Source organism: Saccopteryx bilineata, chromosome 9 (assembly GCF_036850765.1).
Source record: "Saccopteryx bilineata isolate mSacBil1 chromosome 9, mSacBil1_pri_phased_curated, whole genome shotgun sequence".
Classification (NCBI taxonomy): domain Eukaryota; kingdom Metazoa; phylum Chordata; class Mammalia; order Chiroptera; family Emballonuridae; genus Saccopteryx; species Saccopteryx bilineata.
In genome coordinates this window covers 15945655-15970239 of record NC_089498.1, presented here as the reverse complement: position 1 = coordinate 15970239, position 24585 = coordinate 15945655, and the positions used below count along the sequence as shown (strand labels likewise).

The following is a 24585-nucleotide window of genomic DNA, read 5'->3' as shown; positions in this document are numbered from 1 at the left end:
TCAAAAAATCCTACTTTGCTTTGGAAAAAGAAAAAAAAAAAAGAACAAGAATTTTTAAGTAACTTCAAAGAATAGAAACAGCCAAACTGACCCTGGGCTGTTCTTCGGTAGGAGGTCTGGTTCTTTCCCTGCAAACACCTTCAGAGCCCCAGCAGCTCACTCAGTCTTGCAAGATTCCCACCTTCTCTTGCACTGGCTTCTCTCCTTCCTTCATGATGCAATCACATCTCTTTACTGGAGCACATTCCCATAGAGACAGCGGGAAAATGGAGAGAAGACAGGACCAGAGTCCCCCCAAATATGTCTCTTGTCCTGGATTTGCTGTTTCATTCACATTGAGCTGAACCCCCTCTGAGTCCACTTCCTGGGCCTCCCTTTTCATCTGCACAGAGGGCTGACTTGGGTCCTCTCCTAAGAGCCCTTGCCACGCTCTCGCCTTCCATGGGTCTGAGCAGTGACTAGCTCCTATTTCCTATTCCAATGTTATCAGTCAGCTAGTCATTTATTCTGGAAACTCTTCTGGACTGAAAGTTTTGGCTGATGTCCTGCCCCTTAGTTTCACCTGGATATACTAAGTAATGGTCCAGCTATACGTCTTAGAAGGAGCCCTGGGCATCACTGGTAGGGAAAGCATATAACTTACTGACCTTTATCAATTACTTTTGAAGACCAGATGTCAACTGGGGAGTTCCCTGGGTGCCACACGACAATAGGAAGACCCCAGGCTTCAGTCTAGGGGACCTGGTGTCCTAGTCCTGGTGCACACATGTTAGCTGAGAGCTCATTCACTAGCTTATAAGCTCCATGAAGGAACAAAGAGATTGTTGTATTCATAGCGGCATCCTCCCTCCGCAAGTGCCATGAAAATATTTCTCAAAAAAATGAGTAACTGGGAAGAGCCTTGATTCTGTCAAGTAAAGAATTGGGCTAATGACCTTGTTATCTTAAGTTCCATGTGGAGATCGGTGTATGATCACATCCATATTGACTTGGGTTGTTGCTTCTTTTTCCTCAAATTTTACAGATGAAAGTTCTAGGCTTAGAAAACCTAAGGGGCATGTCTGAGCTTTGTGTGTGCTGTGATTTTTTTTTTTTTGTCTATTTTTTTCTTTCCCCTTAAAATTTTTTTCCACTCAATGTTTAATTTTGCCATATATATGTGTATATACATGTATGTGTACATATGTATATATATATAACATATATATGTGTTTATGTATATGTGTGTGTATTTAATTTATAAGATCCTGCTCCCAGTGTTTGGTTAGATTTGAACTAGAATCCGTGGCTGCTGATGGGTGTTCACCATGATCACTCACTCTATATACTTCGTTCCTACCCCAAATCTTCAGCTCTGTAAGAGGAGGAGGCTTCATACACTTTCCCCCGGAAACATGTTACACTCCAGTTACACTTTCTTCCCCATGCTCCCCCGCCCCCATCAATATGCAGTACAAACTGTCTCTAGCAAATAGTACTTTGGGCTAAAATAAGGTCCCTCCCCTTTCCGTGAAAAGGAAAAAAAAAAAAACCCTGAATGATGTTTCCTGAAAAATAAATGCAAATGTTTTCCTGAATGGCATTGCTATTGTCTGAGACTTAATGAGACTTTAATGAAGGTATTTATATCAGAATGACGAGAGGGGAGAACAGAAGGTAACCCAAATCTCTCTCTGGCTGCAGAGCTCTCCAGCTCTCCAGTCACTGAAGACGCTATTGCCAAAAAGGCTTGGCAAGAAGCAGCGATATTTGCAAATTGTTCGGCGAAACTGCTTTTATTTAGTCAATTTCATTCCGAGTGCGCCACGAGTTCCCTGCGCAGGGATCCGTTTCTCAGACAATGACAAGCGTTACGCCAAATTATGAGCTACGGCTGAAAACATAGTAACGGAATGCCACCCCGATCCGTTTTCTGAGCTGGAGCTCCCTGGTTAGAAGGACCAAAGGGGTGATCTATGGGAGTGAGAATGCTCATTTTGGGGAGAAGGGAGACTTGAAATGGCTGTCGAATTGGGCACCAAAGCGGACCAGCAGGGCCAGACATTCATGCTGCTTGCTCCAGAAAAGGGAAGAGAGACGGTCCCCTGAGCCAGCTGGCGTCTGACCAGTGAACTTTCCCACCACTCCGGCAGCGTGGTTGCCAGCGTCACACACGGATGGATCCGGCTTTGCCACCAAACTCGGCATCGGAAATCCAAGAGAGGACCCCTCCCAGGGGGCCAGGAGCTCTTCGGAGTGCATTCTCAGCTTGCAAGGGGAGAGACATCCTGTACTGGCTTGAAACAGCCCAAAGCTCCTGAATGCTGAAAGGAGACAGGGATGAACCGTGTTGGGCAGAGAAGTCTGGCTCCGGAGTCGGGCGGGGTCGGTTCAGAATCTCAGATGTCCCCCGGAACTCTGGGGAAAGCCCTATTTCCTCGGGTCCTCACTGTGCTCGTCTGTACAGCAGGGAGGCTGTTTGCCTTAATAAGCGGCTGAGATGCGACTAAGCTGTACAAGGAGCAAACACGTGCCAGCACTCCACTCCAACCTGGTTTGGAGGGTAGGAGTGTTTCCTCCATGACATCCCTCACTAGAATGTTGGGCTGTGACCCGGAGGCCGGCTGTCTGCATCCTGAAAACCCGTGGGCTCAAAAGAAGTTGCTGTTTAATCAGAATCTTCAGAGGGTAATGCGGGTCAGCGGGGCGCTTAGGAAAGTGACAGGAAACAGGAAGAAGCAGAGCTCAGGTCCTTGACTTGGGTGGACTTATCAGCTCATCTTCTAAAAAGATCCCGTGTGCCCTAGGTATTCACTACCTAATGTGACTCCTCACGCAGAACACCATCTAATAAGCCTCTCGGTCCTGTAGCTGCTGCAACTTAGTTTGACCCTTAGACCCAGGCAGTTCTGCTCAGGGTGCCGGTGAGTAGGAGAAGGGCTTGGCATCAGACCACTGTGGGCTTATGAGAGGGGTGACCCTGAGCAAGGTATGCAGCCACCCTCACTACATCCCAGTTTGCACATCTTCAAAGTAGCGAGAGTAACTTATCACATTGTCATTAGAGGTGATGTAGCTCCATTGTTAAGCCCTCAGTACCTGGCATTTATAAATAATCCAAGTTCTGAGAGCCCTCTGACGTTCCTTCTTCCTACCAATTTAATTGCACACATACAATTTTACAAATGGTTTTATATTTAAAAATTGTGTGTGTGTGTGGGGGGGTTGTCTTATTTTAGACTAAAGATACAAAACAATCTCTAAAACAATTGATGTGTTCCAAGGGCCGTAAATTACATACGAAAGAACAAAGGGAACACAAAGGAAAAAAGTACCCTTCCTACGTCAGAGAGAGAACCGGTGACTACTTCCAGAAAGGCTCAGTCAAGTGTTCTTTTTGTTACACGAAGGCAATTTCCCGAGCATTATACTAGCGCTGTGTGTCTAATGTGGCTGTGTCCTGTGGGTCTTTGAAATGGCCCCAAAGTGTGCGTTCCAGTTAGTACCGGTGTTGACTGAGCCATATGTGCGTTAATTGGTATCTCAACATTTTATTGCGTGATGATGGAAAATAGTCCTAACTGGCTAAGGTTGTACTATCCCCACTAGGGCTTTAGAAGCAAAAAAATCTCCCCTTAAGACCTTGACGTTGGATGAGATCTCGTCTGAATTATCGCTGGGAAGCCACCAAAGGTGCTCTGTGTTCTCAGTCCTGTGGCATCTCCCCGTTCCATCAGGACGAACTAGCCCCTAAATGCAAGATTGGCTCCACTGTCCCATCACTGTGATTTTTAAAGGCAAGGACATTTCAGTTTTTATTCCAGCTCTGCTAATTATTAGCTTTGCCACCTTGGAAACATTACTTAACTTTCGTGAGCCTTATGATCTCACTGGGAAAGATGTAATCCCTACCTCACAGAGTTGCCATGATGATCAAATGAGGGAGGGATTATAAAGACCTCCCCAGAGGACCCGGTACATAAAGGGGCTAGATAAATGACACCCACGATTATTAGCATCATGAGTTCCTCACGAAGTGCTCGGTCCCTCCGTGGTTCTTCAGAGCTGTCAGTAATCAACTAGGGTAGGGGTCCCCAAACTTTTTACACAGGGGGCCAGTTCACTGTCCCTCAGACCATTGGAGGGCCAGACTATAAAAAAAAACTATGAACAAATCCCTATGCACACTGCACAGATCTTATTTTAAAGTAAAAAAACAAAACGGGAACAAATACAATATTTAAAATAAAGAACAAGTAAATTTAAATCAACCAACTGACCAGTATTTCAATAGGAACTATGCTCCTCTCACTGACCACCAATGAAAGAGGTGCCCCTTCTGGAAGTGCAGCGGGGGGCGGATAAATGGCCTCAGGGGGCCACATGTGGCCCACAGGCCGTAGTTTGGGGACCCCTGAACTAGGGTGTGCGATGGAATCGCTTGGTGAGTTTCGCGTCTAGGAAACCACTTAGCGCCAGACAGCCCGGCCTGCTGTTGATGACTGTTTGAAACAGGATTCGGTTTCAAAACTTTAAACTATTTCTGAGAAGTTAAACTATATAATGTATTTTTAAACAATTATAGCAGCACAGCGGTTTGCCAAAGAATGACGTACGTTGACCTTCCTCGAGTAAAGGAAGGGGACGTGAAGATGATGAAGGGGAGAAGAATGGAGGAGCTTCTCACCAAAGGGACCGACCAGACACACAAGCTTAGTGAGAATCTTTCAGGAATTACGTAACTTCGCCAGGCCCAGCCCTCGCTGTCCTGCTAATTTATCTCCACCTCCTCGTCCAAGGCAGCACTAAAGTCCGTCCCAGCTCGCCTGCTTGCTAGCTGTGAAACATTAGGCAAGCCACTTCATCTCTGGTACCTCAGTTTCTCCATCTATAAATAGGGAATACAATAATGCTTACTTCTAGAGTTATTAGGAATATTTTTTAAAATAAAATAAAAGGACTTGGTCATGAGTCTTTTAAGGTCATCTTTAAAAAAATTAGATCAATTAAGTTCCTTCTTCAAGTAAAGAGTCTGCGAGCTTAAGCAGAACAAGGAAAATCAGAAGGAGGCCATGGATTTGGCCAAGGACGTCTGGGAAAGAGGGCAGCGGCAGCTTCACAGGGGAGGAGGAGAGGGGACACGGAAAGAGAAGAGACCGCCCTCAGCCTGATCGGGAGCAAGGTGATCCTAACTGGCCGCCTCACAATGATGCAAGTTCTCCACATGCAGATGATCAGCCGTTTTCCCTTCAGAATGACCATCATCAAAAATGGTGATGGAAGGAGACCAGGCAAGGGCGATAAACACACCACGCAGTGTATAGATGGCGTATTGTAGACTTACTCTCCTGAAACTTTACAGCTTTCTTAACCAATGCCACTCCAATAAAGCTAATTCAAAAAAAAAAAAAAAAAGAAAGAAAGAAAGAAAGAAAGAAAGAAAGAAAGAAAGAGAGAAAGAAAGGAAAAGTCAGGGGAGGGAAGGATCTAGCAAAACAATGAATGATTTTCTCTTTGTCTGTTTGTTTTTTGTTTTCATTACTTATATCCTGGAAGTTTTCAAAAATAAATTTTTACACACTAAAAGAAAAATAATAAAATAAAATTACAAAGTAAAAAAAAAAAACCAAGCAAACCACTAAAGGATCTCTTAACCAAACTCTATGAACCTCAATTTCTTCTGTATTCTACACGTGTCCTTCCCAGAGGCCTTCCCCCCGTCACCTGACGGACGGATTAAGGAGGTGGCACCGGACCTCTACACACATATGCACACACACATGCGGGCAGTGCTCTTGCTCTGAGACTGAGCCACATGGGAGAGAGCTTACAGAAAAACACGGGCTTCTGGGCAAGTCAATCGTACCCAGAACGCTGGATCTCTCCGGAGATAAGAAACGTCCTCAGCATTCACAATCGAACCAAGCCAGGTCAGTTAGAAGCTCCTATCTGAGGCCGTTGTCTTAAAAGGCTGATACCCCTCCTGTCATGTTGTTGACGACATCAGCATTAGAGGTAAGATCAATGGTCTCCATGCTCCTCCCTCCCCAAGACTAATCCTTCCTCTTCCCCGTGTAGATCATGAGCTCATGAGTCGAGGCCGTTTCATCTCGGTAGCTCTTCTATGCCCAGCTCCCGGCCTCTCCCAGGGCAGGGGTGACTGAGAGTGGGCAGGGGAAGGCTAGGAGGAGAGAGGAAAGTGAGCGGAGGCAGTAGCCTGCATGCCTTCATCCTAACAGTTGCAAAAAATATGACCAGGCAGCTCAGCCCCATAAACTCATTTCTGATAGCACCTGCTACGTACAAAGCCAAGCGGAGGCCTGGAGGTGACATTTTACTTGGCCAGGTGCACTGGGCACACCACCCTCTACCAGAGCCACCTCCAAAGGTGTGAGAAGCTCTTCTCTGCCCTGTTGAAAGCATCTGAGCTCGTGGGAACACCCACGAGCGGGGTCTTCGACTGGGTCAGAGCAGACTCGGGGTGAGCACTCAAAGCCCCGCCTTGGAGAGAACGGGTTCTGTCCTGCTCTTGTCTGTGTCACTGCACATAGCTACGGGCGGGCGTTTAGCGGGCGTCCTACAGATAGTGGCTGAATAAAAGTCACAGAAGTGACATCAGCTCTTAGGCTGGGGGAAGCTGTAGCTATTAAACGTTTTCCCTGCGGAGAAACGGAAGCGCGAAGAAGTGAAGTATAATCCCCCCACGAGGAGAGCAAGGAGGCAGCGAGCAGGGCCCCAAAGGCAATGTTATTTCTCCTGCGAAGGTCCTGTCCCAATGTGAATGAACAGAGAGCATCATGCTGTCATCCGGGCAATTCGCATCACAAGAAGCAGAGAGACAGTCACGAAGACTAAGCATGGGGTGGAAAAGCAATGCCTCCTTGCTTATACCCTCAAGAGGATACATAACTTCGCATATTCATAAAATCAGAGAAAGGGTCATGCCCTAATAAACACCAGTGCCTGGCGTCCGAGGGCAACGCTCTCACCCCTTCTTCTAACTCTTAATTTCGTGTCTGACCTTCACCACGACTCTTTATCTTTCTTTTCCATCTGTAAAACAGGGGCAGCAAGAAGCGATGATTTCTTCCATCTAACTTTACTGGAAAAATCTACAGCCCAAGCCCGCGTTTTTATCTTCTGGGATCGCCGCTGCCTGGACTGCTACAGTGATAACAAATCTGGGCTCAGGACACATAGCTTATCGCATTACACAGAGAAGACAGCAGACGGTGATGTCCTGTGGGTCTCGAAACTTTATCATAAAACAACCAAAACGATGGGGACATTTTGCAAATCTTGTCAGTGGCAGGTCTATACCAGGAGGAACTTCTAAACAGCGATGTTGTGAATTCAAGGCAAAAATGATTCATGGTGTTGGTGAAGCGGGAGATGGGAGAAATCCTTCCAGGAATCCAAAGTTAAACAAAACGGACGGCCATTGGCGTCTGGAGGTTTTTTTGTGTGTGTGCGTTTTTCCCCCTCTGAGCTATCCGCTCTGGCTCCGTGCTGCTGTTTTTCCCCGAGAGAGAACACAGCTGTCACGGCGTGTCCGGGAGGAAGATATCCATCAGCCGGGACGTATCGCAAACTATTAATAATGTATCGCTGCAAATCAACCTCGTCTCAGTAAACACCCTGTCTCCAAGTACAGATAAAAAGTCCAGCAGACAGATGTTGGAATTTATTATCCCCACGTTTCCCATTTCTCCAAGAATGGTGTCCAGTATATGAGCTGTCCTGTGGGGAGGGGAGAAAAAAGAATCTAACGTTTACCGCATAACTTCTGTATCCGTGACACTTAAATAAAATTACATCAACAGCCTTGAAAAGTAGTTTTTTTTTTTTATCACCCCTATTTCGGATGAGGAAACCGAGGCTTAGAGAAAAGAGGCGCTTGTCTAAGGATATTCAGCTTGCGAGCACCAGAGACGGGATAAACTCTCTCCCATGTCTTACTCCATCCCTTGTAACATGTGGCCAGCCAGTAGTTAGAGAACTTTGTTTGCATTTTTTTGTGTGTGACAGAGACAGAGAGAAAGACAGAGAGAGGGACAGATAGGGACAGACAGACAGGAAGGGAGAGAGATGAGAACCTTCAATTCTTCATTGTGGCACCTTAGTTGTTCACTGATTGCTTTCTCATATGTGCCTTGACTGGGGGGCTACAGCAGACCAAGGGGCCCCTTGCTCAAGTCAGCAACTTTGGGTCCAAGCTGGTGAGCTTTGCTCAAACCAGATGAGCCCGCTCTCAAGCTGGCGACCCCGGGGTCTCGAACCTGGGTCCTCCGCATCCCAGTCCGACGCTCCATCCACTGCGCCACCGCCTGGTCAGGTTGTTTGCACCTCACCTTTCCTGTTCTACCTACGGAGCTCTGTATACAGTGGGTGCTCAGCCAAGCTCAGCCACATTCAAGTCGCAGAAAGTGAACGTGGCAAAGGCCTGCAGGTCTGCTCCTCTGAAAACAGATTCCTACACATGAGCGAGGCAACGTGCCTGCCGAGCACAGGGCAGGGTCCCCGACAGGTGGCTGACTCCCACGGCTGCCTCGAGAGGCCTCTCCTCGGTGGCGTCTGTCTCATTTCTAGTTCCTGTAGTTGAGCGGATGAAAATGCAGCCCTTTTCTCACCCTTGGCTGGCACATAGCAAGCTGCAGTCGTAACTACCCACTTCGCTCTGTATCTGTCTCCCGGCTTGGCTGAGGGGGGCGTGCTATGTCTGTGCCCTTCGCCTCATATTCTAGCACCGCATACAAGGGATGGAGAAGCGGACAGACCAGCATCTTCAACCCTCTGTGCCCACCCCCCCTGCCCCACCGTATTATGAGCTCCTTTTCAAGAGGGAACAGTGGAGCCACTGGATAGTCAAGGGGTCATGGTTTGCTAGTGGACGGGGTCACACTGTGCTGAAAAGTAATGAGTGTTTATCTACTAGTGTGCTGTCCAGAGTGAGGGGCAGGCCAGCCCACCGCATCCACGTGTTGATCTAGCGCAGCGGTTCTCAACCTGTGGGTCGCGACCCCGGCGGGGGTCAAACGACCAAAACACAGGGGTTGCTTAAAGCCATCAGAAATTACATATTTTATTTTAAAATGTATCGTGTAATAAATATGTATTTTCCGATGGCTTTAGGCGACCCCTGTGTTTTGGTCGTTCGACCCCCACCGGGGTCGCGACCCACAGGTTGAGAACCGCTGATCTAGTGGAAGGATTTGGCCTCCACCCCATGGGCCCCACTATTACAGATGCAAAGAGGAGACATGTAGAAGGCAGTCGTAACTCCAATCCTACTTCCTAAAAAGCTCTACACTGGGAGTTTAGGGTCACATCTGAGCTAAGAATAGAACTGATGCTGTGTCTTCGCCATAATTACTGCTATTGTGTGTGTAGCTTCCTAGGTCCACAAATCCAGAACAGAAGAGAGGATCCAGGCAGGAAAATCCCATCCAAATCTATAGCTATTCCCCTTGAAGGCAGGGAAGAGGCCACACAGGTGCCAGAGCTATGTTAGCATGCCAGCCGCTGTCTCAGATCAGCCCTGTGAGGTCACCTTCCAGTCCCCACGAGACAGACGAGGAAACTGAGGCCTGGAAAGAAATCAAGGGCGAAGTTAGGATTTGACAATGGCTTAAAGGAAAAATGCATTTCTTAAAATTGTGCTTCAGCTGTGGCTGTTTAGGAAGAAGCCGCATGATTCCTTAGTCCGCAGGAAAATAAAAACTGAAACTCAAATTCCCTGTGAAGGAAGTCACTCATCCGTTTCTCTTTGAAGCAGCTCCCAGAGATAGCCAGAGTGTCGTGCAAAGGAGTTCTCATGAAAATAGGCATTGCCCACGAGGTTACAGTCCTGCAGCCCCAGGAGGATAAAAAACCGAAATGGCCAGAAGAAAACAGCACAGTTTCACTGACAAATTAAAGGTTTGGGAGGCAGCAGGAGGAACTGGTCCAGCTGCAACTGCAGAGAAAGCCACAAAGAACACGTCAAAGCCTCCACTTGAACTGCGGAGGAAGAAGTTGAGGTCTGGGAAGTGGTCCCGATGGATGTGCGCCGGCCTGAGATGTGCCCGCTTGCCCTCAGTGGGGAGTGCGGACTTTTAAGGAGGGACTGGGCAGCAGGAGAGGGAAGGGAGGAAAAGAGCGGAGAGCCAGAGGAAGGGGGGCCCAGGGGCCAGAGGAAGACAGACAGATGTGCCAGATAAAAATCCCGCCTTGGTCATCAAATTGTAGAGCGTAAGGCTGGGGTTTCGAAGACTGCTCTCTGCAAAGTGAGGACCAGAGCTGGTGAGTCACTGTCCCAAGCCCCACAGCTTGGCAATAAAGGCTGGCACTGGCTGAATAAATAGACGAGTAAGAAATGCTGAGGAAGCACCTTTTGTAACAGATGTATGATATAATAATATGTATATATAATCATCACAGTCCCTATTATTTTTTTCTCATAGTTTACAGAAAAAAAAAGAGACCCAAGTTCAGAAAGTTTAAGTAAGATAACTCAAATGTCAAAGCAACTGCCCTCTTTTCCTCGGTCCTATGAACTGTTTAGAAGCGGCCAAGGTGTACTTTCCTCCAGGAAGTCCTCCTTGTGGCCTCAGGTCCGGGTTAAGTGCTGCCGTCTCTGAGTTCCTCCCCAGCCCAAGTACCACTGCTCATGTTCTAAGGTCCCGTTTACATCCCTCTCTCCCGACTGGACGGCAAGCTCCCTACGCCAGGCACCGTGCCAGTCTTGCCACTGTGGCATGCCCCAGCCCCCAGCTGAGTTCTCGGTCAGTAGTCAAGTGAGGTTTTGAACAAACCATCCTGGACCATCTCTCTTCCTCGTCCGGAAGAGCACGGGTGCTATTCAGCCTTCCCTTCTCGCCCGGAGTCTGCACTCTGGTTCTCACCTCCACCTCTTCCTCTTTCTCTCTTCCCCATAGAACTCTACCGTCTGCTCCAAGTCAGGAAGAACATTACTCAACACACAACTTCATTACAAGGCAAAAGTAATAGCAGAGTGCCCTCCATTTTCCATCCCAGCCATGTCTGCAGTCTCAATAACAGAAATAATTGTCGTCTATTGAGATGCAAATGATAATAACAGCGGCGTTGATAATGATGGCTGGTTTTCACTGGGGATTTATTATGCCTGCCCTCTTTTGCACGTATTACCTCGTTTAACTCTCCCAACAGTCATGAAACATACAAAGCATCACCCTCCCTTCATGTTTTATAAATGAAGGAACTCAGGGTCATGGATGTGAAGTCCTTAACAAAGAACACACAACAAGAATTTGAATGTAGTTCTTTCTAATTCTGAAGTCAATGACGTTTCTCTTATATCAGCTGCCTTTCAAACACAATGGAAACTGTAAGGACAATGGAAATGGTCATACACTATGTGAGCGTCTATTATGTGTCAGCCACTATTGTACACTCTGCGTATGTAAGTCATTTAATGAGTTATTCCGCCCAGAAATCAAGTCAGTACCCTTTCACAGATTGATAGGAAAGGACCTTTTATGGAGCTACATTGATTTAGAGAGGTGAAGGCGAGTACCTGAACCTAATGACCGCTTGAGCTCCACTTCAGGATTAACGGACAATATTCTAAAGATATATGAGGCCTCATGGCAAACCAGCAAGAAAAATACGCAGGTCTTTAAGTGCCGTTCTATCACATAGTGATGGCAGGGATGCCTCCATCTCTGCCTCAGCATTATCCCCACGGGGTTCCATGGTGTGGCAACTCGGGCACATGGCCCCGCCTAATGGGAGGGCCCTGCGCCCTGTGGCCGATGAGCCCTGTCTCAACACAATCTCTTTGGATTCACAGTGGAGTGGCAATTATTTCAAATTGGTTCAGGTCTCCATACTCCACTGGATTCTTTTCTATCCCACGTTGTCATTCCCTTGGGACAGCTTAAACAGCTCTATCTTTTTACAGACAAACTATCTGTTGATCGTGCTGGAAGTGAAACCAAACTTTTGTTTAGCAAGCAGTCTTGTTTATTTTTATCTCCAAGTTCATGAGCTTACATGTACGTTGCTCTTAATGGGCAGTGAATAAAGCTGTCTCTTTTTATTTTCTTTTCATTTGCATTGTTGCCAATAATGGCTATTATCAAGCTATTAGGAAAGAGGAAGTACTGATTTTTCCTTCCAAGATGGGTCGCACATGCGTACGTGTGTGCGTGCAGATTGGCCAATGTGTTGAGCTCTCTTTTTCATTTCTTCCTCTCATACCAATAGCTTTATGGCAGCCGCATGACTTTTCTCACTGATGCACGGAATTTGTTATTATATATATTGATATATATTTATGTTTATATATTTGTATTATGTATGTGTGAATATATGTAAATATATATAGTCACACACATATACCCACACATACACACCAACATTCTCAACACATTCACTCATATATACATACATGTACGCACAAAGAAAATCTATTTTTTCAGTCAAAATAAAAGTCTGTGATTGCGACTTGGAATCAGTCTTGGTCGACATCCAAATTGGAGGCATTGTTATGTAAATCTATGACACCATGATCTTGTTCTAAACAGAAGGCTTGATGGACTGGGTCCATACATAGCCTATTTAACTCTCAGAGTCGAGCAAAATCATTCTCAGGCTGTCTCTGAGAGGCCCCGCTGTATGGGTAAAAACTAAGAAGTCATTCTTCATCCAGATGTTCCCAAGTGTCTACGCAAGGTGTACACACAAGACAGTCAAACCCGGGAACTGACTCCGCCCAGGATGTCAGTGGCTCCTGAGAGCGGCAGGCAGGCGCGGGGCTCTCCGGTTCTTTCCGGGGGCGGCAGGGAGAGGAAGTCCAGCCTGGTATTCTTCCGCCTTTGAGGTGAGATGGGTAGAGGAAGGTTCGGTAGCACTCGCTGAGAATCCTTCCATTTTCTCTCTCTTAATAAACATTATTTGACATTGTCCTCAACGAGGAAGGTCCTGTTGTCACATTCACGTCACTTGGGTGAAGTGCTGCGGTTGTTCTGTCGTTGATCAGGCTGCGACAAAGAGTGATTGCTGGCAGTGTGGGAAAGGTCAGACTGACAAGAAGACAGACCGTGACGGGAGGCCCCAGGACCCGGTGGCTCAGAAATGTTAAGCTCCGTCCTGTGACTGATCTCAAGGCTTGTAGTGACAGAATACATCAAAGCCGTGGTTCACAACTGGGGCAATTTTGCCCCCCCCCCAAGGGACATATGGCAATGTCTGGAGACACTTTTGATGGTCACACGGGAGGTGAGGGTGCTACCAGCATGCAGAAGGCAGAGGCCAAGGATGTTGCACTAACTTGACAAAAAAGCCTTCTCCGGTAAAGAAGTCTCTGGTCCCCATAGTTACCATATTCCCCTATGTATAAGACTCCCCATGTATAAGACGCACTTTAATTTGGGGGCCCGAAATTTAAAATAAATGTATTACATAAAGTTATTGAACTCAAGTTTTACTCATCGTAAAATCCATACAACTCCTCATCACTGTCAAAACTCCCATCCATTAGCCTGTCCTCATCTGTGTCTGATGACGAATCACTGTCTTCAACAACGAGCGCAAAAACAAGTGTGAAAAAGCGGGAAATGTGAGTAAAAAAAATCTACAACCACTGTATAAGACGCACCCAGTTTTTAAGACCCCAAATTTTTCCAAAAAGAAAAGGTGCATCTTATACGTGGGGAAATACGATAATAGTGCCAGGCAAAGAGGCCCTCCATCTTCCATTCAGGACGCCTGGGGGGCCGTCTGCATGCTGTCGTCCCTGCTGCTATTATAGGAGAGCATTCTATCCGAAATCCGGGAAACACAGTGCAACATTAAGCAGTGTCCTAGGAGTAAGCACAAGGTAGAGGGGCCGCTGCAAAGCCTGACCGTGCGCCTCGGGGGCGGGGCTTATCCTCCGATACCACCGTCTGCTGCTCCGCAGGTGACAGGTGTGATGTGGCAGCACAGAGCCGAGAGCTTCCTGTCAGGCGCGGGCCAGATAACGCTCGTAGGAGAGTTCGGTGAGACACCCATGCACAGCAAACGCTCCAGCCCTCGCTGGCATTTGTGTTTGCACCGCTGTTCCTATCCCTGCCTCTCCTGTTTCCGTGCTCCGGAAAGCAGTTTTGCAGACCACCTCTTCTTTTCCTGGGAAGCGTTTCCCTCAAGGTCAGGCAGACCTGCTTTCCCACGCGTTTGATTAAAGGCTGCAGCGGAACCGGAACGAGGGAGAGGGGCCGAGCTGCAGGGGGGAGCTGGAGGCTAGTTGTTTTTTTTAAGAAAAGCTCTTTCCCGTACAACTCCACAAACTGCTTCACACGGGATCCCTACTGTCTCGGCGCACATCCAGAGCTCCCTGGACGCCCAAGCTCTTTCTAGGACCAGGACCCACCGAGCACGCGGCGTGGGGGCCTTCATCCCGGAGTTGTTCTCGGCTATCTAAGGAGAACATCCGGCAGCCCAAGGGAGCTCACTGCAGACCTCTGGGTGACTTAACAACGCGGGGAGGAAGACCAGATGAGAGAGAAAGAAGGGGTGAAGATGGAGAACAGGAAATAAAAAGCAGGAGATCGGTATCAAGGGACTCAGAGCGTTCAAGAAATGTGCCCAAGGCCACACACATTACTAATACATTGGGAAGCCAAAATTCAAACTCCAGCCCTCTGCTATTTGTTCTCAGACTAAAAGGAATCCCCTGATTAGAGAAACTATAAACAGGATCCTGTATCCAGGTACTTACAAGAAAGGCAGACAGAGGCAATCTTGTTATTGATAAAACACTGTAAAGAATGAAATGGAATGTGTTGTTTACTGCCTTCTGCAGAAAGCAGAGAAATAAGAAATATCCATCAACCTCTCCCACATAGAAAATAAACTTAATGTTGAAAGACAAGAGAGAATTCTTGTGCTGGATGTCGAATCCCTCTATTGCTGTCTGTTTTCTGCCTGTGGGTGGCTTGGGCAGTGACACACCCAGGGCAGGGGTGACTCACAGACTTGTCTGCCAATTTTGGGAGCTGCCATTCCATCACTGGGGCCTCATGGGTGACAGGTCAGTTCCTTGGGCAAATGATCATTCTCACCAGTATACCTCAGTTCTTGAAAGGAAGAACTGAGCAATTATAGAACTCTGAGGCATGTTTAAAAGCTATCAATGATCAATGACATCTATGGAAATGGTACAGTTCATCATTGCCATTGTCACTAATATAATCACCACCAAAACCATTGTCCCCATCCTCCTTGTCACCACCACCACCAACCATCATCATCCACCACCATCTTCATCATTATCATTACCAACATTATCACCATTATCATAATCCATCACCACCATGATCATCACTATCACCCCCCACCATTACCATCACCATCAACATTCTGCATCAGGGACTTAACTTAGCACTCAGTATTTCTCTGGGCATGCACAGCACGAGGCAGATCGATCTTATTAATTAACATTGTTCTTTTTAAAGGTGAGAAAACTTAGGCTCACATGGGTAAGACAGTTTACCCAGTTTGGCAGGACATTCCCCAGTACATAGCCCCTTGTTGACATTGTGTCCATCATTCTAGGACCGATGTAAAGGTTATAACCTTCACAAAGCCACCCTAACCTTCAGTGGCGACACCGAGTTATACCGGCATACTGTAGTTGCTTTATGCCTGTTAATGCAGAGTTAATCAGACATCACATCTCAGCAAAAAACTGAGAAGGTAGAGTCTCCATTTTCTCCAGCACATAGTTAGCACTTAGTACATTAATAGTAGCAATGTTGGTGGCCTTGGGAGAAGTTGTACAAGATCGTGAATCTTCTCCCGGGTCCAAATTAAAGCACTAAAATATACATTTATCTGTCTAATAAGGGAATAGTTGAAACATTCCCAGCTTGAAAAACACAAGATAAGGAGAAAAAATGGTGTTTAACTTCAAGGCTGACCAAGTTAGATGTTTTCTGTAAAAAATAGTTTCCAGGAGAGATAGAACTTTTGATTAAGCCCCTGCAGGAGCCTTGGGCCGGGGGCCAGGCCACTCTGGCCGACCTCACAATGAGCTATGGGTCCCTCACAAGGTTAGTGCTCTCCCTGGGCTGCGGGCAATTCACTTGTTTACCAGGCAGTGAACAGCTCAACAGCAGAGACTTTTACTCATTTTCTCAGATTCCCTTTCCTAGCTCAAAGCCTACCATAAAACGAGTGCTTTGTACAAATTTTTGTATGAATGAATGAATGAATGAATGAGTTTGTTGTTCGTTGTTTATCAATTTTCCCAACTGTAAACTGTAAGGAGGGAGTCTAGGTAAGCCCCAAGAAACACTCTGGCTCTCACAAGGTAACAGGGTGTGGGAGTCTGCTGTTAGGCGTCGTTCAGAGCAATGATGGCTGATGTGGGCTTTGCTCCTCTGCACTGTTAGGGAAGATATAAAAGGCTTAATTGGGCTGGCCCAGCCAGTGATTTGGCATTCTCCTGGCAAGTGTGATGCACAATGCCTGGTTAAGACAGAACCTGGAGGGTGTTTCACTCTCTTTTTGCCTTTTCTTCAATTCCGATGTTACGCATCAAGGTCAAATGCTGCACTCATCAGCTCAATCTCTGTCCTCCTTGTGTTCCCACAGTGAGAGAGGAGGAAGACGGAGGAGGGGGAGGAGGGGGGGTAGGAGGAGGAGGAGGGGGAGGAGGGGGGGTAGGAGGAGGAGGAGGAGGAGGAGGAGGAAAAGAGAAGTCCCAGGGATATCGGCCCTGACTGTGAGTGCAGGCATGCCGAACCAGGCAGACACCAGAGCTGACAACACGCCTGCCCTCGATCCTGCACCAGCACGGTGGAGAACCAGACCCCCCTCGGGCTCCAAACCAGGCAGACACCGGAGTTGACAACACGCTCACCCTCGATCCTGCACCAGCACGGTGGAGAACCAGACTCCCCTCGGGCTCCGGACGACAGTTCAGTCAGCTGGCCGCTCAGCCTCTCCCCCCGGGATGTGGCCTCGCACAAGCTGGTGCTCGCCAGCTGCGTGGAAGGAAGGCTCGCCCACGCACAGGGGCACAGCAGATTGGGGGAGCAAGCTAATCCACTCCATCTCTCAGGTCTCCAACCAGCACAGACCTGAAAAAGCCCAGCACCCAGTTTCTCCACACTGGGCACCTCTGAAGGACGTTCGCGATGACAGTGTGAGACACTTAGGGTGACCTCTTTTGGAAAGATACTCTTTAATTGTTCCAACCCCAGGGCTGCAATTTCTCCTTTCTACATAACGCAACAGAAAGAGATGGCGCTGGTAACGCCCAGAATATTCACACACGCCACGATCATCTCTTTCCTGAGAACTTCCCAACTGGCCTCCCAACTTCCAGCTCTTATCTCCTCCCAGCTCGCTCTCCCCACACCAGGGAGAGAAATCAAGACTGATATCACTCTCCAGCAGAAGCAGGCCAGTGCCTTTGTAGTGCATGTAGAGTAAGTAACAGAACAGCAATAACCTCAGCAGGAGCTGCACGCCCCGGCCACTGCCCGTGTCTACAGGGAGCCATACAGCTTCCCTCTCAATCTCCCAGCTCTGGGGACACTGGACTCCCTTCAGTTTCGCAAACATTCTGTGAGCGCCTATCCCCTCGTCTACCTGCCCTCGACATAGATCCTCTACCCTCTAGATCCCAGGTCTGCCTTCCCTCCTGCAGGCGCTTGCTCCGCAGAGCCCGGCTGGCTCTCATGTTCCCAGAGCACCCTGTACTCTTCCTCTGTATCACCACCTACATTCAGATTAGACCCCCCCACCCCCACCCCCACACCGCACACGTTTGTTTTGCTTGCAACATAGTAAGCACTCAGTAACTATTTGTTGAATAAAAGTTGTGGAATGGTGGAATGTTATCTCAAAAAAAGGGAGGGGCGGATCTAGGGTTACAAGTGAGCCAAGTTGGAGAGTTACCATGCTAGTGGCTAAAATTAGTCAATTCAGAAAAAAAAATGATCTATATTTCTGTCTATGCCCACATGCGTGGATGTGCGGGCACACACACATTCTGATTCTGCCTTGTAGTCTAACATAATCTGTCGAGATGCATCATGACAATGCTATTAATTTCAACGTGAATAGACAGCAAAGAGCCCTACATTTGAAATCAGGGGACAGATTTTAGATTCTGACTTCTGTGTGACTAGTTGTGTGACCTCTTGTTTATTATACCATCTCTCTGAGGTCTCTATTTCCTATTTATAAAAAAAAAAAATACAGTCCTCACTGAATGGCTGTACGCAGTCCTACTGGGTGCAAAGCTGGCCTAGGTCCTCAGTGAAAATGCGAGGCAGGGGCTCCACCTGCACTCTTGGGAGCCATCCAGCTGAATGGGAAACAGGCAGATAAGTACATCTTTTTCTTTTTCTTTTTTTTTTTTTTACTTTTCCGAAGCTGGAAACGGGGAGGCAGTCAGACTCCCGCATGCACCCGACCGGGATCCACTCGGCACGCCCACCAGGGGGCGATGCTCTGCCCCTCCAGGGCATCGCTCTGTCGCCACCAGAGCCACTCTAGCGCCTGAGGCAGAGGCCAAGGAGCCATCCCCAGTGCCCGGGCCATCTTTGCTCCAATGGAGCCTCAGCTGCGGGAGGGGAAGAGAGAGACAGAGAGGAAGGAAGGGGGGGTGGAGAAGCAGATGGGCACCTCTCCTGTGTGCCCTGGCCGGGAATCGAACCCGGGACTCCTGCACGCCAGGCAGACGCTCTACCACTGAGCCAACCGGCCAGGGCCAGTACATCTTTATAGAAACAAGCAAGTGCCATTTTCAAGATCTGGACAAAGCATTTCAGGAACAACAGGAGGAAACAAATTCAGGGAGCTGTCTGGAGAGCGGGTGGGGGGGGGGGGCTGTCCTCAAAGGGTTACTTTGAAAATTAAGTTAGAGGATGATCTCACCCAGCACATAAAGAACAGTAATGGGCACCAGCTCCAGGGCCAGCAAGTACTTAGCGGAAACCCTACTCTCCTGCTCCGTCTCAGAGAGCAGGGTCCCCAACTCAAGCCTCCAGGAGCGCTCTCCTCACCCACACAACGGAAGCAACAAACTCTCCCTTGCCCCCTGGGATGAAACGGAGAGCTACGGCACACGAAGTACCTCTTAGCCAAGATCCAACTCATAGCAGGTGCTCAGTGAACGGTCACTGGACGCAGCCTTCTCCCTATGCTCCATCTCAGCGCCTGGCGGTCCAGGGCACCTGGTTTTAATGGGGTCATAAGCTTTCTGGGGCAGGCGGTTTGCGTGACCGAGCTGAGGGGCATGGTGAGACTCCCTGAGTGTTGACTTTTGATCTGTTTTTCCCAAGGAGATCTCCACAGGCTCCCTCATGTCAGTTTCCTTGCAGCATCGGGAAGTGGCAGAGTGCCAAGGGAGTGTCCAGGGCCAGGCAGCCCCTGACAGCACTGGGGAACCTGGGAGGGATCAGGTGTGCGCAGTTCCTGCGGGGGCTCACACCCGGCTCCAGGAGGGGCGCTGTGGTCCGCCTTGTTTATTACCCTCGACTGCTTGAACGGACTGCCCTGACCCTTCAGGGAAAACGCAGCAGGGCTGAATGACGCAGAGAATATGAAGTGTTTTCACGCCGAGATAAAGAGAAAGCCGAGCGGAGATGACAACAATGTGAATATGAAGGGTCCCAGTAAATTTGTACATTTCTGGGCTCGGATTTCTGAGTGATCTCACCAGGTGTCCGTCTGGGCTCTGGACACTTCTACGTTAAGAACAATGAGGCCTGACCTGTGGTGGCGCACTAGATAAAGCGTCGACCTGGAATGCTGAGGTCGCTGGTTCGAAACCCTGGGCTTGCCTGGTCAAGGCACATATGGGAGTTGATGCTTCCTGCTCCTCCCCCCTGTTCTCTATCTATCCCTCTCTATCTCTCTCCCCTCTCTCTCTCTAATAAAAATGAATAAGTAAAATCTAAAAAAGTAAATTAAAAAAAAAAAAAAGAACAATGAGGCTTCAGTTACCTGTCAGCTTTCACTCATCCTTCACGACTTATCTCAGACATGCCCCCCCATACAATACTTTCTCTGATCCTTCCGGCCAGATGACGCCTGCCCCTCTCCCTGCTGATCCGCCGCGTCATCTGTAGCCGTCACGCGGCAGGAAGAGGACTCCGAAGGGCACCCCCACCTTTGTCTCTTACGGCCTCTCCCAACCAATGGTCTCTTTCCCTGACACCCACTGAGACAGAGCAAGCACCCCAACTCGTCTTGTAGGCCTGGGCCCACTGCAAACAGTCCCCAGGTTAATTTCATTCACACACACACTGAGTAAATAAATCTCTCGCTCTAGCAAGGAGCATATCCAGTCCCCTCCAATTATAAAAGCTGAACGGTCTCCCACTGGGATTTCCCCCGCTCCGCGGCTGGACCTCCCCGCAGACACGGCAACTGCAGTTCTAGGTGGCTCCTCTTTCTTCATCCCGAGGGCCTCGACGCCCCCTCCCTTAGCATGCTCACTGAGGTCCTGCGCCTCGCCTGCGTGCGGTGACGGAAGGGGCACAGCGTGGCTGTTGCGGCCGGCGGTCTTGTAGAGGCGGGGCACGTGCGGTTTTTCCCATTGAAAACTGCCTTTCGGCCTGACCTGTGGTGGCGCAGTAGATAAAGCGTCGACCTGGAAATGCTGAGGTCGCCGGTTCAAAACCCTGGGCTTGCCTGGTCAAGGCACCTATGGGAGTTGATGCTTCCAGCTCCTCCCCCCTTCTCTCTCTCTCTGTCTCTCTCTCCTCTCTCTCCCTCTCTGTCTCTCTCCTCTCTAAAAATAAATAAATAAAGTAAAAAAAAAAAAATATTGAAAACTGCCTTTCTCCACAAGAACTTCCGGGATTCTCTGAGGACCTGCGGGCTCCTTTGGTGGGGCTCTCTCCTGCACCGCCCACGGCCAGGGGGGACACGCACCTCAGCTCTGGTTGGGCGTGTCTTCTCCTGGGATCTTCGAGGCAGCCCTGTTTGGATGCCACCGAAGGAGATCCCACGTCCGATCTCACTCCCTCTCCCACGCGTGAGGAAGGGGAGCGGGCCCGCTTTTCCAGATCATGACAGACACTCAGAGAGCATTCGTCGAGTCAAGTCTAGGAACAAGGGTCACTCAACACACAGTTCTCCCCTCTGCCCCACGATCGACGCTGCTAGCAAGCCTTTCTTCATTATTATTATTACTGTTGTTGTTCCAACCGTTGCTTTCAAGGCAAGCGTCAACACCGGGCTGCAATGCCATCAGAATTCCAGCTGCCAGTATATTAGATTGTCAGGGTGCTCCTGCCAAGGCCCCCTGTGGAGGCTGCAAGGCAGGAAGTACCGTCCTCCCCTCTCCACTGGAGGGAGCTGGGGAGACTCAGCGCACGAACAGCTCTCTCCCAAAGCTACTTCCTTTCATCTCCCATCACTTCTGTTGTAATTGAATAATTTAGTAATAGTATCATTCCAATGTTCCAACTCCACAATAGTTTCTCATCCAGAGCTCTTGGCCAGAGTTTCCGTTTTGACATTTCATGCTAACTATGACCACTGATTAGTAAGAACTGCTCCACCCCAATGGGGATGTAATTATAAGGAATCAGAGCAGGTGAAACCACACTATCTATATACGGCTTCCTTATTTCCTAAACTGGAGAACACAGGATCTCATTCCTTTGGAGGATAATTATATTGAAATAAAAATAAAAATAAAATAAAACAGGAGAATAGGGTTGAAAAATGAATAAAACTTATGCAGAGGGGTTTGAGAAATACTTCTAGAAATGTGTTAAATATACATTACAAAGGATTCTAATTATTCTGTAATTGGCCAAGCCCGTGGTAGTCAAGCGTGTTCCATACAATCAGAGAGAAATAGATATTTGGCTGATGGACCAGGCACACGCTTTAATCCTCCTTAATAGGCATGCATCAGCAACAAAGCAAAATAAATTTAAAAGCAGTTCAGTAACATTATATGGAAAGCATTGTAAATGGAAAATAAATGTCAGTTTAGTACCTGAAATGGCAAAATTTCACTGATACCACTACTATTTAGTTTTCTATCTTAAATTATGAGCTTTCACACATGAAACACTACTAATTAATCCATTAGCATATTCTTCAAGCATGAACCATGGTAGGTTTCTAAGGCGTGACATACATTCTCAGGAACAGAATTTTGGTTGTTTTTTTCTGACTAAAGTGGGGCACTGTTATTTCTATATCCCCAGTGCCTAGGGAGAAAATATGCCTTGATGAAATGGATACAATAAAGAATGAATGAGTGAATGGGTCTCTATGCTGGGCACAGAGTGAGGACTAACTAGAGACCCTGAACTCAGGAAACTGAAGTCTAAAGGAAAAGAGAAGTCCATGTTTTTAAATGATGCAAAGACAAGGTAGATAAAGGTGAGGCCCCCAGGCCAGGAGCTGAAGGGCTTGCGAAGCCTTCTCATTCCTCCTGGAGAGGGTGCCCAGGATTCAATTCTGGCCCTCAACCTGGGGCTTCAGTACAGGAGCACTGAGGTCGATGCCTGCCCTTTGCTGCCCTGGAACTGGACTGACACGCTCCTGTCAGATGAAGCCTGAGGATGTGGAAGGGGTGATGAGGGAGGGGTCTGCTGTCATGTCAGCCCACCCGAGGGGAGAAATACAGACAGAAATACAGACAGTGGAGCAAACACTTCAAACACCAGAGGATAAATGAAAATCCATCACCCACCCATTCGTTTGCCAAACGTTAACTGAGCACTTACTATAAGCCAGGCTCCGTCCTAGGCTCTAGGGACCCAAGTGAACAACAGCAGACACAGTCTTTGTGTGTAGGGAGTGTTGGTCCAGCAAAGGAGACAGGCACTAAATAAGTATAAAAATTTCAAATATAAATGTTAAATTGCAACTGAGAAAAGTGTCCTAAAATAAGTTTTCAGAGTGCTAAGAGTATACCTAATTGGGTGGCTTTAAATTAGCCAGAGAGAACAGGCAGTGGAGGGAGATAAATTTTCTGAACCGAAAGTCTGAACTATTTCTAAGGCACAATTTAGCCAAATGCATGTGGCCTGTTGCATAGCCTCTGTTTTCTTTGCCTTCTTTTTCCACTCCCATCCCCTTTCACATATCTGTCTTCTGGTTCTGAGTAAACATGTTTTTTACTTTTTGTGCCAAATGTTGTGATGGCTGATCTCATTTCACAAAAACGCCACGAAGCAAGGATTAGACGGGACGGTGGGATAGGACAGGGCTTAGTTCGAATCCGAGCGCCTGAGTGCCTTTGAGGCGATTGCTAAAACCCTATGAGTCCATTCCCTTGCTTAGAATCACTATATATATATATATACACACACACACACACACAATAACTTTCTGTGTGTGTGTAAACTGCATAAGAGCAACTACAAATAGAATTCTGAAACACAGGGAACCCACAATCTCTTCAACGCCCCCGTTTTCGCTGTTACCTCTTTGCTCTCCACCTTGGTCGACGGAGGATGCGCCAGAGTGTCATCCCAGCGTACATGGCCCTCTGAATTCTATACCCAAGTTTCTGTAGAATCTGCCCAGTTCACTGTGGACCTTCATCTAGGTGACTTTCTGAAACTTTCTGAGATTCACAGTTTGGCAGAGGAGCAACAGTTCCAGCATCTCGACGTGTGTCCCAGGATGCTGACACAGTGAGTGACCGCGGACATATCCCCGGAATGCCATCAGTGAGCTCCTGGGTCCTGCCGGGATCGTGAGGGGGAAGGAGGGAGACTCAGTAGAGGAAGCTCTGGGAAGATTTCAGGTCTACGGGAATCACGTGAGGAGAAGTAACGAGAGTCCAAACTGGGTCAGTTCTTTCAGCTCCAAGTGGACTTGGGACACCTCCCTGACTATGCTCCTGGCTCCCTCAAAAGGGGGGCTGCCTTTTCTGAGGAAGAGGGCAGCAAGAGCAAGCAAAAGGACACAGACAGAAGATCGACGATACAACCTTACTAAAACCTAGGAAGGAAACAGCTCCGAGGCTGGGGCCGAGTGTGAACGTGGAGCGCGGTGTCCGCCGGCTGACCCACCTCCCGGGATAACGGGGCCTCGTTCGTTATGCCAGGTCTTTCCTGTCAAGAGTTGTTTCAGTCATCAAAGAAGAATCTCAGATTTATATTCTGGGGTTTAATAATAATAAAACTAGGATCTTTGTTTACTAGTATGTAATATAAAAATTAGAAACTAGAGTTTAATTTAAATGTTACCCTTGAAAATAATAATTTCTGCTTGACAAAGCCATAACTCAGTGGTTAGAGCATCGGCAAGGGATGCTGAGGACCCAGGTTTGAAACCCTGAGGCCACCAGCTTGAGCATGGGCTCCCCAGCTTGAATGCAAGGTCGCTGACTTGAGCATGGGATCACAGACATGATCCCATGATCACTGGCTTGAGCCCCAAAGGTCGCTGGCTTGAGTCCAAGGTCACTTGCTTGAGCAAGGTGTCATTGGCTCTGCTGTAGCCCCCTGGTCAAGGCACACATGAGAAAGCAATCAATGAACAACTAAGGTTCAGCAACTCTGAATTGATGCTTCTCATCTCTCTCCCTTCCTGTCTGTCTGTCCCTATCTGTTCCTCTCTTTTCTATCTCTCTCACTAAAATTAAAAAAAAAAATAATTCCCTAT

The 24585-nt window shown here is 48.0% G+C and overlaps 1 non-coding gene across 1 annotated transcript; it reads right to left on the bottom strand.

The window, feature by feature from the left end:
* Positions 1–18631: 18631 nt before the first annotated feature.
* On the bottom strand, positions 18632–18707 carry TRNAA-GGC (transfer RNA alanine (anticodon GGC)). Its single transcript has one exon. It is a non-coding gene; the product is annotated as a tRNA-Ala (tRNA).
* Positions 18708–24585: the final 5878 nt, after the last annotated feature.